Genomic DNA, 15,424 nt, shown 5'->3' with positions numbered 1-15,424 from the left:
GAGTGTGTCATTTTGTTCCATCTTTTGGTGTAAGCTTAAGATGGGGAGACGGAAGCAGAAGTGAGAGTTCCACATGCGTGTCTATTTGCTGAGTGAGGCTAATTGCTTCTGTTGCATTGCTGTATTTTGGATCTGCTAGTAGTTATTATGGGTCCCCATATGTTAGTTGTTCCAGCTTCTATTTATGTTTAGGAGGAAATCTTATCTAAGTGTTATCTGCACTGCACTAAAATGTGGATTCCCCTCCCCCCACGTTCTTTGTATTTGGCATTTATTTGTGGTATTTTTAAGATGCTGTGAACCGCTTAGAGGTTTTCTTTGGAATATGGAACAGTCTATGACTTAGCTAAGGAAGCAAATATAATTTTAGAGCAGATAAAAAAAAATGACTGCCACCTCAGTCTTTCTAATCAACATCTTCGTTTTATTTTGCTTTTATGCCTTCTTCTTTTTAACACTGAAGGGATTCTCCATTTTCTGCACCTGTCCCTGGTTTGGAACTCCTTCCCCAAAGGCAGCTCTCACGGGACTCAGCTACGTTAGAAAAAAACCTCAGCACTTCGAATGTATTCTAAACATGCAACACCAGATGGCGTTGGAGAGCAAAGAAAATTTCTTTGTGATTTCCCTTAGCGCTTTCCCCCCGTTTCGTTTTAACATTTTAATTTCTGACTTATTTATAGCGGGGGGTTCCCCCTGTGCGTAGATCTACCCCGTGAGCTGCAATTCTCAGAGCGGTTTAACAACAGATCCTCTTTCCAGGGAACTCTGGGAACCGTAGCTCTGTGAGGGGTATAGGGGCCTTCTCACAACTCTCTGTACCCTTAACAAACTACAAGCCCCAGGAGTCTTAGGGGAAAGCTATGACTGTTTAAAGTGGTATGTATGGTGGCTGCTGTCACTGCAGATGGTGACAGCAGCCACGAAATTAAAAGACGCCTGCTTCTTGGGAGAAGGGCAATGACAGGCCTAGACAGCATCTTGAGAAGTAGAGACGTCACCTTGCCAACAAAGGTCCGTATAGTTAAAGCCATGGTTTTCCCAGTAGTGATGTATGGAAGTGAGAGATGGACCATAAAGAAGGCTGATCGCCGAAGAATTGATGCTTTTGAATTATGGTGCTGGAGGAGACTCTTGAGAGTCCCATGGACTGCAAGAAGATCAAACGCATCCATTCTTAAGGAAATCAGCCCTGAGTGCTCACTGGAAGGACAGATCCTGAAGCTGAGGCTCCAATACTTTGGCCACCTCATGAGAAGAGAAGACTCCCTGGAGAAGACACTGATGCTGGGAAAGATGGAGGGCACAAGGAGAAGGGGGCGACAGAGGACGAGATGGTTGGGTAGTGTTTTCGAGGTTACCAGCATGAGTTTGACCAAACTGCGGGAGGTAGTGGAGGACAGAGGTGCCTGGCGTGCTCTGGTCCATGGGGTCACGAAGAGTCGGACACGACTAAACGACTAAACAACAACAAAAATGGTGCAAATGTGGTCTAACTCTATATGTTAAGGACGTTACTTGAGGAGGAGAATCCGAGGTCTGGTTTTCCTCCATGGGCAGAATGCTGCCATCCCCTTGTGAGTCATCTGCTTCACCCAACATCACCACCTTGCCTGGAAGACAAAAGGCATATGGAAAAATGAGTGGCATTAATTTATCACCATCTGCTGCCAATCTTTCCCTGTGCCATGAAAAAAAAACAAAAACAGGTGGGGGGAGGTTGGGAGGAAACTGAGTGACGTGAGCGTAGAGATCGGTGAGCAAACTTGGAAACACATAAAGAGAAGCAAAGATCTCACACTGAGTCAGACCTCCAGTCCCTCAAGTTCAGGATTGGCTCCTCTGACTGACATCATCTCTGACTGACATCAGCAGCAACAGGATACCACAGTAAACAGCCATGGCTTCCCCCAAAGATTCCCAGGAGCTGTAGTTTGTTAAGGGCACTTAGAGTTGTGAATAGGCCCCCTATTCCTCTCACAGAGCTACAATTCTCAGAACGGTTTAACAACCAATCAAAGGGAACTCTGGGAATGATAGTTCTGTGTGGGAATAGGGGGCATCCTACCAGCACCCTGAACTGCAGTTCCCAGAATGCTTTGGGGAAGCCATGCCTATTTAAAGCAGCAGCATAGAGTTGGAATGTATCCCATGGATCATCTCTTCTCGTTCAACCCCCTGCAATGCAGGAATATTGTCAGGATGCTGTCAGCAGCTCCTGGTTGGTTGTCCAGGAAAGTATAAACACAAGGGAAGTTTCTTACAGTCCTTTTTTATTTCAGATTTTACAGAGAGAGGCTATAGAACCCAGCTTCTTGGATAATGGTGTTGTCCCAAGTTAATCTCCACCTCCCGTCTCTCTCACCTCCTCATTTGTCACTTCTACCGGTGCTGCTACGTGCCCTCTGTCTTTGAGCTCTTTGCTCTCCTACTTTTAAGGCTCGCCGGGTTCTGGGAGATGGAGGGTCTGGAATGCTTTCTAACGACAATGTGTCAGCCAGGTGTTGTTCTGGCTCTCCCATGATTTCCCAACTTTCCCCCTCATTTGTCTCTGAGCTGTGACTTCCCTCAAACCCCTGTTGTAAATCTATACTGTCTTCCTCTTTCTTCTCCCTGGAAGGGTCAGGATGGGGAGGCGATCTCCACCATTCCTCCTCTGCCCAGTCCTTGAGAAATATGCACCCATACAGGGATCAAATCTGTGGCTTTTGTGTTATCAGCACCATGCTCTAACCAACTGAGCTAATCGGCCATCATAGTGCTTTATGTGGCCTAGAATGAGTTGGCTCTGCCTGTCATTCGCTGTCTCTTGTCTGTCATTAACTCTGCAGTGGCAGACTTTGGGCTCTCAAATTGTTTTTGCACCCCTCCCCACCCCATCCCACCTCTTGTACTCCATTCTACAGCATTCTGCAGTGCGGCACCCAGTGTGATTGCACCCGTCGCGCTACCTTAAAACCACCTCCGAACTTTGGCTCCACCTACTGTCAGCTTCCTGCCTTCCACCCCAATAAGCCCAATGAGCACCAGCCACCACTGGCCTCAGAAGGGTCTTTGCCATCCCCCATGGGCTGATTTTTCTACTTCACAGGTGGGAAACCTATGACCCTCCAGATATGAGATGTGGCTCAGACCAGCCCAAGCCAGCAATCAGGACTGATGGGAGTCGTAGTCCAACAATACCTGAAGGGCCATAGATTTCCTGTTGCCACTGTTCTGGCGGGAAATGCCAGGGATTGCAACCTCCTGCCTGTGAAGAAGGCATTCTGAGCAGCAGAGAAGGGAAAGCCAGCCCTAGAATGGTGCTTCATGAGGGACATAATAATAATAATAATAATAATAATAATAATAATAATAATAATGTATTATTTATACCCTGCCCATCTGGCTGGGCTTCCCCAGCCACTCTGGGCGGCTTCCAACAAAATATTAAAATACAGTAATGCATCAAACATTAGAAGCTTCCCTAAACAGGGCTGCCTTCAGATGTCTTCTAAAAGTCTGGTAGTTGTTGTTCTCTTTGACATATGGTGGGAGGGCGTTCCACAGGGTGGGTGCCACTACCGAGAAGGCCCTCTGCCTGCTTCCCTGTAACTTGGCTTCCTGCAGTGAGGGAACCACCAGAAGGCCCTCGGCGCTGGATCTCAGTGTCCGGGCAGAACGATGGAGGTGGAGACGCTCCTTCAGGTATACTGGACCGAGGCCGTTTAGGGCTTTAAAGGTCAGCACCAACACTTTGAATCTAGAAAACTTGCCCATTTTCGAAACACCCTTGGCCCCATTCACTGCCACAAGGCAATTTCCATCCTAGCTTGAATGCGCCCTCTTGTGGCAAGAGCAGAGATTTAACAAGCTACAGGTACTGGCAATCTGGAACTCATAGCATCTGTCTCCAGACTGCCTGTATTTTGCAGGGGAAATTCAGTCACATAACAGAACCGTGAGGTTTGTGCAGTACAAACAGATTGAAAGCACTCTGTTGCCCCGGTGCAACAAATTCACTTAAAAAAGAAAGGAACCAGGTGTTTTTGCAGTTGAAAAGTGTGAGATAAACCATTTATTTACTGGAAAACGTAGAACCTTCCTGCAAACAAATCAGGATGAATACAGGCTGAATGCGCGATAACGACTGGGCATCATCTAACCTCCACCTAAGGTGCACCTGGTGGGACGTGGGTGGCGTTGTGGGTTAAACCACAGATCCTAGGACTTGCCGATCAAAAGGTCGGCAGTTCAAATCCCCACGATGGGGTGAGCTCCCATCGCTCGGTCCCTGCTCCTGCCAACCTAGCAGTTCAAAAGCATGTCAAAGGGCAAGTAGATAAATAGGTACCACTCCAGCGGGAAGGTAAACGGTGTTTCCGTGCACTGCTCTGGTTCGCCAGAAGCGGCTTAGTCATGCTGGCCACTTGACCCGGAAGCTGTACGCCGGCTCCCTCGGCCAATAAAGCGAGATGAGTGCTGCAACCCCAGAGTCGGTCACGACTGGACCTAATGGTCAGGGGTCCCTTTACCTTTAAGGTGCACCTGCAAACAAATCAGGATGCATGTTCCAGAAATAGGTCACCTGCAGGAGCCTGTAGATGCATTTTTACAAATCTAACCCTGTTGGCATTGTGCACCCCCTGCCCTCTTTCTGGCCAGCACTGTTTTGGATGCAATTCAGGACAGTATGTCTTTAACATGCGGCAACTGTACAAAGTGGGGCAGGATGTGGATGAGTGCCTTCTGGGGTCTTATAGGGGTCTTTGGAAAGGTGACCCCTTCCCATGGCACCATAGCATTAGACATGCTTTTGCAAGGGCAGCATACAAGCATCGTTTCATCCCCCCCTTCATATCTTCTTTGCTTCCCTCCACTCTGTTCCTTTTGGTTATATCCATAGCTGTCAAGCGTCCCTTATTTGGTGGGACAGCCCCTTATCACAGCGCCATGTCCCGCTGCTGTCCCTTATTGATGAGGCTTCGTTTGGCTGCTGGCTGGGCTTTCTGCCTTTGGCTTGGAGGGGCTCAGAAGTTGAATATACCTATGCCTGGAAAATCCCTTATTTTGGCTGCTGATCCCTTATTTTCGAGGCTGCTGGTCCCTTATTTTCAAATCTGTAAGTTGACAGCTATGGTTATATCCCCCCCCCCCCCCATAGAGGCAGGAAGACTGTTTCCTCTTCCTGTTCAAAAGCCAGCACAAAATCCTCCCAGGTATCTTCATGAAAATTCCCCCTTCGGGAGCCAAGCCGCTGATGGAATAAGCATTGAATGTCCAAGAGAGAGAGAGAGAGAGAGAGAGAAGCCATGGGGAGTTTGCTTATTGCCAGCTTTGTCTCTGGTGGTTTATTCACAGGGGAGAATCCAGTGGGTAATTAATTTTGCTTCTTGCGTGAAAACAAAGTACAGTAGTTAAAATGTAAGCTTTTTTTTCACTTTCCCCATTACTCTTCCTAAGTTTAACCACAAAAACAGAGGAAGGAGTTGGGTGACTTTCTTATTTTATTATTATTATTTATTATTTGTTATCATTTGTAGATACTGCTCAGCTTTGGAATCTGTGCTGCATTATTAAAAATTTTTGTATCTTTATTTTTAGATCCTATTGTGATTTATGTGGCAATTGTTCCATTTGGCTGTGTACTTTTTGATGTGTTTCATCTATTGTTTGTGACTACTTTTGTTATATTTGTAATTATGGGTTTTTCCCCATGTTGTAAGCATGGAGTGTTTTGTTAACTATGCAAAGGTGGCCTACAAATAAAATGATATATGTATGGATGTAACCAGCTGCCTGCTTTTAGGACCTGGGCAGGGGCGCTGCTGGGTAAGTTTAAAAGGTTAAAATGTGCATATATCAATTTCTATGGATAGATGCAAAATTTAGAATTTAAGTGTCAAAAGCCACAAGCCTACTAATTTCTCATCCAGATCATCCCAGATAAATTCTTCAGTTAATTTGCACGACTCCCGAATCACTCCAAATCGGTTCCTCTTTGATTCATTAACCCCTAATTAATTTCCCAGTGGATCCCATTCCAAATCAATTAAATCCCCCTTCAATTACTGCCCGTTCATTAACACACACATCCCGGGTCTAAAGAAAATCTTAACATTAAATTCTTCTCCAAAACTGAAATGCTACCCAGTGGCATAGATCTCCCCACTGCAATTTGATTTCTGCCAAATCCATTAGCCACTTAGAAAGACCTGGGGGGGGGGCACTTTGGGAAATGTAGGTGTGGGGATGGGCAGAGATAACCCTGGATCAGTACAGTGGTACCTCGGGTTAAGTACTTAATTCGTTCCGGAGGTCCGTTCTTAACCTGAAACTGTTCTTAACCTGAAGCACCACTTTAGCTAATGGGGCCTCCTGCTGCTGCCACACTGCCTGAGCACGATTTCTGTTCTCATCCTGAAGCAAAGTTCTTAACCTGAAGCACTATTTCTGGGTTAGTGGAGTCTGTAACCTGAAGCGTATGTAACCCGAGGTACCACTGTAGTAGCATGCAGTGGAGGACTGCCAGGTTATAGGGCTGTGTTTTCTCGGCAGGGTTAAGGTCCTCCAACTCGAGGTGTCCACCTGCCTCTTAAGGAAAAGGTAAAGGGACCCCTGACCATTAGGTCCAGTCGTGGCCGACTCTGGGGTTGCAGTGCTCATCTCGCTTTACTGGCCAAGGGAGCCGGCGTACAGCTTCCGGGTCATGTGGCCAGCTTCTGGCGAACCAGAGCAGCGCACAGAAACGCCGTTTACCTTCACGCCGGAGCGGTACCTATTTATCTACTTGCACTGGTGTGCTTTCGAACTGCTAGGTTGGCAGGAGCAGGGACCGAGCAACGGGAGCTCACCCCGTCACGGGGATTCAAACCGCCTACCTTCTGATCGGCAAGTCCTAGGCTCTGTGGTTTAACCCACAGTGCCACCCGCGTCCCCCACCTGCCTCTTAGCTGCTTCATAAAATTCCTCACCCACCTAAGGCCCTTTGCCTTACGACCTGGTCAGTCTGCAGCACATCCCACCAAGAAGTTGTTTAGGCAAGGAAGACATGTCTGCAGCATTTGGGGCAAGTCGAGAGGTGAAGAGAAAATGCAGTTTGAGGAAGCTGCGTGGCTTTGCATTCTTAACCTGTCCTTGGTGCGTCTCTCTGGGCCTCCGCTCTCTCTTGGAGGGAAGGGAAGCTCTGGGCAGCACTGCTGCACTGAGAACATTTGCATTGAAAACCCAGCGTTTTCTCCCTCTTTCATCCTCTGCTTTTATCCTCTCTCTCTCTCCCGGTTAACCTTGGAAGGAGGATCTGCTCCCATCCTCCCCAGATCCCTCTTGTCACCAGCCAGACTGCAGGCAGCTGGCGGCAGAGAGAAAAGGCATCATTATACAATGCAGAACACATAGAAGGAGGAGGAAGATTTTCCACATTGCAGGGTTTTGTTTTGTTTTTGCCAGGGACACTTTGAGATGCTAAAGCAAGCTGAGAAGTTTATCAAGTCTTTTTAATGAAGAAGGTGAGACCTATGCACTCAACTGCGATTAAGGCAGCTACTCAAGTTTGGGAAAATACTAAATTACTGTCAGAGGCTGTCGGACAACTTAGAGAGGTGAATGCACAAACTTTTAAAATAGGAAAGTCTGAGGTGCGAGGTTTGAGGAAAATACAAGGGAGAGGAAGATTGGTCTATAACAGGCTTCCTTGACCTCGGCCCTCCAGATGTTTTGAGACTACAATTCCCATCATCCCTGACCACTGGTTCTGCTAGCTAGGGATCATGGGAGTTGTAGGCCAAAAACAGCTGGAGGGCTGAGGTTGAGGAAACCTGGTCTATAACAAAAATGATACCTCATGTGAACTGATATGGGAGGCCTATGACTTGGCCCAAGATAAAAATGATACCCTGTGCGAATTGATCTGGGAAGCTTTGACGGTGATGGAGATGAAGCAGAAAGGGTATGAGAGGCTACCATATGTGGTGGCAATGTAAAATTATTAAGGAAGCCTGGGAGGTGATATATAAAGATTTGAAGAAAATGTTGAAAATGACTTTGGGTAATAAAATTGAAGCAATGATCCTGGAAGGTACAGAACATAATGGGTTTACCATGCAAAAGACTTTGTTCCTGCATCTGAGAACGGACACCAGGCTAAAGGGAGATGGGAAAGGTTTCTCTCAATATTTTCTAAGCTCTGTACTTTGTGAATACTATCTGCAGTAAATTCCTAAGTAAATCTCTGAGCTAATCTTACTTCTGCAAATTTCGGCCAGACAGTTAGCAAAGACAGCAGTTGCTTGCTATTTCTAATCAGACAGGTCAGGAGGTCGTTTCCTGCCTAGTCAGCTAGCAAGAAACCGCTGCTGTTAGCAGTAACTAACCAGACCTACTAAATTTGGCTGGCAGGTCAAAAGTTCATTTCCTACCCTGTTAGCTGCTGTCTGCAGATTTAAACCAGGCCTGTTAAAGAGGCCCCCCTTTTCCTGCCTTATGCTTACTAATGCAAAGATGAGGAAAGACACGTGTACGAAGGAGAGAGGAGAGATTGCTTAGCTAGCATAAAGACAGGAATGTTTAGCAAGCAATAAAATGTGTTTAGCAAGCAATATAGATGTGCTATGTAAGGGAATAATTTGAGAAGGTATGGGAGGGGGGAGAGTGTTCAGAAGAGTATAAGAAGTCTGTAGATGCGTATTTCTTTACAGCCAGTGTATTTTCAGGAGCTATCCAACTGGTTGTCTCTGTGTACAGAATGTTTCTGTGGACAGATTTTAATAAACTCTTTTTCTCCAAAGAAGATTTTGCTTTCCTGGTACTTTTGTTCCCTCCAAGGTCCGGGGATGGTGTGGCTGATGGATCCCTAGGTAAATAAGGCTTCATTTCTTTGGGGGCTCGTGCCGGGATCAGCTCTCTCCCCAATACGGACCAGAGGGCCAGGCTCAACCAAGGTGAACAGCTCAGCAGCGTTTGCAGGCTTCAGCGCGCACCCCGCCTGTTTCGTGGGGGAAGCCGGCCACACTGTCCTGCAGTGGAGACATCTTGTTGAGGGAGAAAAACAAAGAGGACGGCGCCAAGGGGACAGGTCCGCAGCGGAAAACGGTAAGCCCAAGGGAAAGGGCGTGGGCCCCCAAGGAAAAGGGGGGCGAGGTCTGATCAAGCCTCACCTGGTTGTGCAGAGGGCCACCAGGAAGGGAACTGGCCGATTGCAGTAGTATGCCGCCAGTAAGGTTGGGTAAAAGGGGAACAGAGGGGAAAATTATTTTGGTGTGTTTTGTGTATTGCATGTTGAAATTATATTGGTGTGTTTTGTATGTTGTATGTTGCATGTCAAGATACTCTAGTAACTGAATTGCTGTCAAGTGTGGGCCAGGGCTTAGCGTTCCCCTTGGGTGATTGCAGGGTTGTGCATTTTCTGGCAGGTCTATTGTGTGAGAGAATTTTTACTGTGAATAGTAGCGAAGGATCTGGAAGAAATGGGTTCTGGCCAAAGTAAAAGTACCCCTTTGAAATGCTTTTGGAGATTCAAGCTAATGAGAGGGGAGGATGAGGACATTGTGTAAATTAGATTGGCCCACCCCAAAATAACAAATTGGCCGTCCACCGGGACCCTTGATTTGCAACCCATTAATCCATTATATCAGAACATTTTGAATGTCCACCCTGATCAAATCCCCTACATTTCCACATGGAAGACCAATGTGGAACAGAACCCCCCCCTCCTGGCAGAAGTCATGCTGCCAAAAAGTCTCAGGCAGCAGTATCTGCTCAGTCAGGAAAACAGGAGGACAACCCCCCAGTCCTCCAGGATTCAGAGAGGGAAGAAGATAAAGTTTTAATGCCCCCACCGCCTTATGCCCTGGCAACAGCCCTGGCACCACCCCCGCCACAGGGAGCAGATGGCCCAGCCCCAATCCCGTGGACAATGCATTGTTAAGACCTGGGCGAAGATGGAGAAAGGGAGGAACGAGAAGAGGATGATGAGGATGAGGCATTTGTAGGAAGATTGATTAAGTTGACAAGTGATGGAAAGATATGAACAGAGGAACAGGCAGAACGTTTGAGAAAGTATGTGGAACTTTATGAGAAGTGGACGTCAGTCCCCATATGTTAAAAACAGCGGGATGTATAGGGGAACAGAGAAGAAAGTGGCAGAAGGAGTGGGGAAGGCAGTGAAAAGAGTGACCCTCCATAGGGCACATAAAGCACAGGAGAAGGGCGCGGCCAGAGTGATGCCTCTCCATAGAGTGTATGACCCTCCGACCCCCGCGGGACCTAATGGGGTGGTGCCCAATAGAACTCATACAGTTCAACATGTCCCCTTCTCTAGTGCAGATGTTTGTAATTGGAAGAACCAAAACCCTTCATTTGAAGAAAACCCTGCCAAAATCATTAAGCTGTTTGAGGGAATTTTTTTTAAAACATACAACCCCACTTTTTATGATGTGTAATATTTGATGGATGCCCTGCTAACTACAGAAGAGGCTAGGCGAATTCATGCTGAAGCCCGAGCACACATGAGAGCGCAGGGGGCAGGAGATCAAGCTGTTGCAACAGGATATCCTGAAACTACACCGAATTGGGATTATCAGATCACTGAAGGGCAAAATACCCTCACCACTTATCGCCAGAATGTCTTAAATGGCATGAGGAGGGCAGCCAGAAAACTCACCAACTTTGTGAAGGCCAGAGAAATAGTACCAGGGACAGAGGAGGCCCCTGGAGCCTACTTAAAGAGGCTGAAGGAAGCCTACCGCCAGTGTACCCCTGTGGACCCAGATGAGGCTGCCAACGCCCTAATTTTCAAAGCGGCCTTTTGTAGCCCAGGCAGCGCCCGATATTTGCCGAAAAATCCAGATGGGCCACACCCTGAAATGGATGTTAGAAAATAGCCCAAACCACTTATAATCAGAGGGGAAAAGAGACCCAGAAGAAAAAGAAGTACCAGGCAAAGAAGTTGATGGCCCTGAAGACGGGAGGTCCACCGTTAGAAGAAGAGGAGGGCGAGGCCGCTTAGGAAAGAGTCAGCGTGCCATCTGTCGAACGGCACCTATTTCCTCTCCTAGGCTAGAATGAGGAAATGTCAGATGCTACTACTACATCCGCGTTAAAAATTCCAAGTCACCACAGCCCTCAACCCAGCTGCCCTATTACCGGTAGGAGTAGGTGAGGAGCCCACGCATGACTGCATTGAAGTAATGGATGAGGTGTACTCTAGTAGACCTGACCTAAAGGACGAGGCAAACCCCCACTGGCCTTTATGGTTTATGGATGGAAGCAGCTTCATTGAGGTTGGACACCGGAAAGCAGGCTATGCAGTGGTAGCCCTGGAAGACCAGGTGATCGAAGCAAAGTCACTCCCGCCTGGAACATCGGCCCAGCTGGCAGAGCTAACTGCGCTTACCAGAGCCCTGAGCCTGGCAAAGGGACAGAAGATAAACATTTATACAGACTCTAAGTATGCATTCCTGACTTTACATGCCCATGGAGCCTTATGGAAAGAAAGAGGTTTGCTTACCTCCAGAGGAAGCCAGGTGGCCCACCCACAAGCCTTATTGAACCTTCTGGATGCTGTATGGGAACCCGAGGCAGTGGCAGTTATCCATTGTTATGGACACAAGACTGGACCAGGAGAAGTGGCCAGAGGAAACCGATTGGCAGACAGAGTGGCCAAAGAAGCAGCCCGGGAACTGGCCCCCGCCTCGGTTATTGGAGCACTGGTCCCAGAAGAGATTTTAAGCACCACTGACAAGCCAGCTTATACGAAGCAGGAAAGGGACACTGCAGACGCTCAGGAGCTGACATTGTCCAAAGAAGGATGGTACCTTACCCCTGATGACAGGATATGGATTCCAGAGTCCTTTCTCGGCAGGTTACTCAGAGATACCATGATTCAACCCACATAGGACCAGATGCTACAACCAAGCAGCTGGAGAAGTGCTTCTACATGGCCCACCTCTATCAACTGGCAGCCCAGATTTCCAGGAAATGCCTGCTGTGTCAAAAGAATAATCCCAGAGCCGGACCACTGCCCCCCCCAGGGATTCAGCATAGTGGAACTGCACCTATGGAAGATCTTGTCGTGGACTTTACTGAATTACCCCGTTGTGGACTACACCGCTACCTGCTGGTGGCAGTGTGCACCTACACCGGAGGGCCGAAGCATGGCCAACAAAGACTGAAAAGGCATTTGAAGTAACCAGGTGCCTGCTTAGGGAAATCATCCCTCGCTATGGATTGCCAAGGTCCATAGGATCTGACAATGGACCAGCATTTGTTCATGCGGTCCTACAGGGACTGGCAAAAGCGCTCCAGATCAACTGGAAGCTGCATACTGCTTATAGACCCCAGAGTTCTGGAAAGGTAGAGAGAATGAACAGGACTCTAAAGAATCAGCTGTCCAAGCTGACACAGGAGACCAGGTCTAATTGGGTGACCATGTTGCCCTTGGCATTACTCAGGGTCCGCAGTCTCCCGTCAAAACGGACCCATTTGTCACCCTTTGAAGTTATGTTTGGGAGACCGGTCCCATATGTTAGAATGTTAACTCCATATGCTAGCCAGGATATGCAATTGAATAATTAAGTCCAGATATTCTTCCGAGTTTTCTTTTGTCTCGACAGGTGGACCCAGGCTCGCAACCCCTGTGTGTTGGCTGCATCAGTTCGAGCCAGGTGATGAAGTGTGGGTAAACGATTAGGCACGGACGCAGCTACAACCGTGCTGGAACCTTATACCGTCCTGCTCTCCACACCCACCGCCGTGAAATTTGCCGGCATCACCCCTTGGGTCCACCACACCAGAGTGACCACTACAGATTGGACTGTGCAGTTAAATCCTGATTAACCCCTTCGGCTGACCATCTCCAGACCCTCCGCTGACGACCGCTCTGCTGATATCACACCGGAAACTGATATCTCTACGCACAGCTGGAGAATTGGATGGGAGGGGCGCCCGCGGGCAGCGCTCCCAACGTACCTGTTCTACGAACTCACCCACCTGAGAATATCCTACCACAATATAGGGACAGAGCGAGACTTACAATAATTTGGGAAGGGGACCACCCCATTGGGCATTTGACTCCTCACCAGGCTAGAGTTTTAGCAGCAGTCTATTCTTGTGGGTGTGTTGCTTTTTATTTCTCACCAAACCCCCCTCCAGGAGGTGCTTCTCTTTCTCCCACTCATCGAAGTACCATACACCCAGTGGGCCTTAGAGGTAGTTACACACATACCCTTGAGTGACTGACACGATACCCACCATGACTGAATATTGGTGGGAGGAACCATGGAGATATTGGGGATGGTGGGTAGGAGTGATATGTACCGGCCTGCTTGTTTGGATGCTCCTGTATTTTTGTTGGCATGAACGGTATCATATTTGTGGGAGGAAACGTAATCCATCTATACCTTTGATGATTCTCCTTTTCTTTTTAGTTGGAGAGCCCACATGTGTATTGGCACAGGAAGGTAAAAGTCCCCCGACTTCCCTTGCCGACATTTCCCATTTGATGACTGAGTGGGGTGCCCATAACCCCTAAAAAAGGTGGTTACAAATGGCTGAAATGGAGCATGTTGTTTCAACATTTCAGTCCATGGCAAGGCTATCCGTGATCTGGCGGCTAGCATTGAAAAGGTGGCACATGTCCCTGTACAAACCTGGGAGGGCTGGGATATGTCTTGGTTGGACGGCATCTTCCCAGGTGGATGGATGGGGAGGATATTTACTATGGTGATAGGCCCAATAATGCTTCTATTGCTTTTCTGCTTCTGTATACCCTGCTTGATGCAATGCTTGCAGAATATGGTGGGAAAGATGATGTCTCGCATGATGGGACCTCACGTGACTGCTGTAATGAGAAAATATAAACCCCTACCCCAGAACGAATCTAAGTAATAGATTGTTCAAAAGAAGAGGAGGGAGTAAAGGGAGATGGGAAAGGTTTCTCTCAATATTTTCTAAGCTCTGTACTATCTGCAGTAAATTCCTAAGTAAATCTCTGAGCTAATCTTACTTCTGCAAATTTCGGCCAGACAGTTAGCAAAGACAGCAGTTGCTTGCTATTTCTAATCAGACAGGTCAGGAGGTCGTTTCCTGCCTAGTCAGCTAGCAAGAAACCGCTGCTGTTAGCAGTAACTAACCAGACCTACTAAATTTGGCTGGCAGGTCAAAAGTTCATTTCCTACCCTGTTAGCTGCTGTCTGCAGATTTAAACCAGGCCTGTTAAAGAGGCCCCCCTTTTCCTGCCTTATGCTTACTAATGCAAAGATGAGGAAAGACACGTGTACGAAGGAGAGAGGAGAGATTGCTTAGCTAGCATAAAGACAGGAATGTTTAGCAAGCAATAAAATGTGTTTAGCAAGCAATATAGATGTGCTATGTAAGGGAATAATTTGAGAAGGTATGGGAGGGGGGAGAGTGTTCAGAAGAGTATAAGAAGTCTGTAGATGCGTATTTCTTTACAGCCAGTGTATTTTCAGGAGCTATCCAACTGGTTGTCTCTGTGTACAGAATGTTTCTGTGGACAGATTTTAATAAACTCTTTTTCTCCAAAGAAGATTTTGCTTTCCTGGTACTTTTGTTCCCTCCAAGGTCCGGGGATGGCGTGGCTGATGGATCCCTAGGTAAATAAGGCTTCAAGGCCAAGACAAGTCCATCCCTATAGAAGGAAGAAGCCACCGCCAAAGAAGACGAAGGAGATTGGCAAAACAAACTAATGAACTATACTGGACACACCAGACAATTTCTTTTCTCCCCCCCCCCTTCCTTAAAAAAAAGGGAGAAATGTTCAGGCATAAACAGCAAGCTTTGTGTATTGGTTTCTACATTAGTTGAACTTTTAAAGGTCACCTGTAGTAATATGTATAAGGTTTTTAAATTGAATAGGTAAGAGTATAAGATTCTCTGGACGTGCATAAATAAGTATAAAAAAATGGAACCAGGAGGGAGAGAGGGAGGGAAGTCAATTAAGATGTATGATTTTGATTGTGATTTTTTTATTTGGGTTGTAAAACCCATTAATAAATTGTATTAATAAATTGTATAATAAAAGAGAGAGAGAGAGAGAGAGAAAGAACCAGAGGAACAAAGAGACCCCATAAAGCTGTCCTGTATGGACCCACATGCCTGCTGGCCCCTTTATTTCCCTCCCCAGTAGATATTGAACTCCAAGACAATGAAGGCCTTTAGGGCAAAATGGAACACTAATCCACCAACCACAGTCTGCCCTCATCCAGGAGTCCCTCCCTCTAAATACCCATCTGCTTTCCTATTTACAACTAATCCAGGAAATGGCATTTCTTGTCAGCTTCATTCTCCTCAGTGTTGCCCTTGTAGAACTCACCAGAGAGGAGGAAGATGGGGGACAAAACTAGACTTACTTAGCTCCCCCAGTCATTGACTCTCTGGCTCCACCTAGTGTTGGCCTCCATGCATATCCTTCAATATGTCCCAGCAG

The 15,424-nt window shown here is 47.2% G+C and overlaps 1 long non-coding RNA gene across 1 annotated transcript; it reads left to right on the top strand.

The window, feature by feature from the left end:
• The first annotated feature begins 8,126 nt into the window (after positions 1-8,126).
• On the top strand, positions 8,127-14,524 carry LOC144325643 (uncharacterized). The gene is made up of 2 exons (XR_013390839.1): positions 8,127-9,069; positions 12,591-14,524. It is a non-coding gene; the product is annotated as an uncharacterized LOC144325643 (long non-coding RNA).
• Positions 14,525-15,424: the final 900 nt, after the last annotated feature.

The sequence above is a fragment of the Podarcis muralis genome, chromosome 15, assembly GCF_964188315.1.
Source record: "Podarcis muralis chromosome 15, rPodMur119.hap1.1, whole genome shotgun sequence".
NCBI classification, from domain to species: Eukaryota; Metazoa; Chordata; class Lepidosauria; order Squamata; family Lacertidae; genus Podarcis; species Podarcis muralis.
This window is presented reverse-complemented; position numbering and strand designations above follow the sequence as displayed.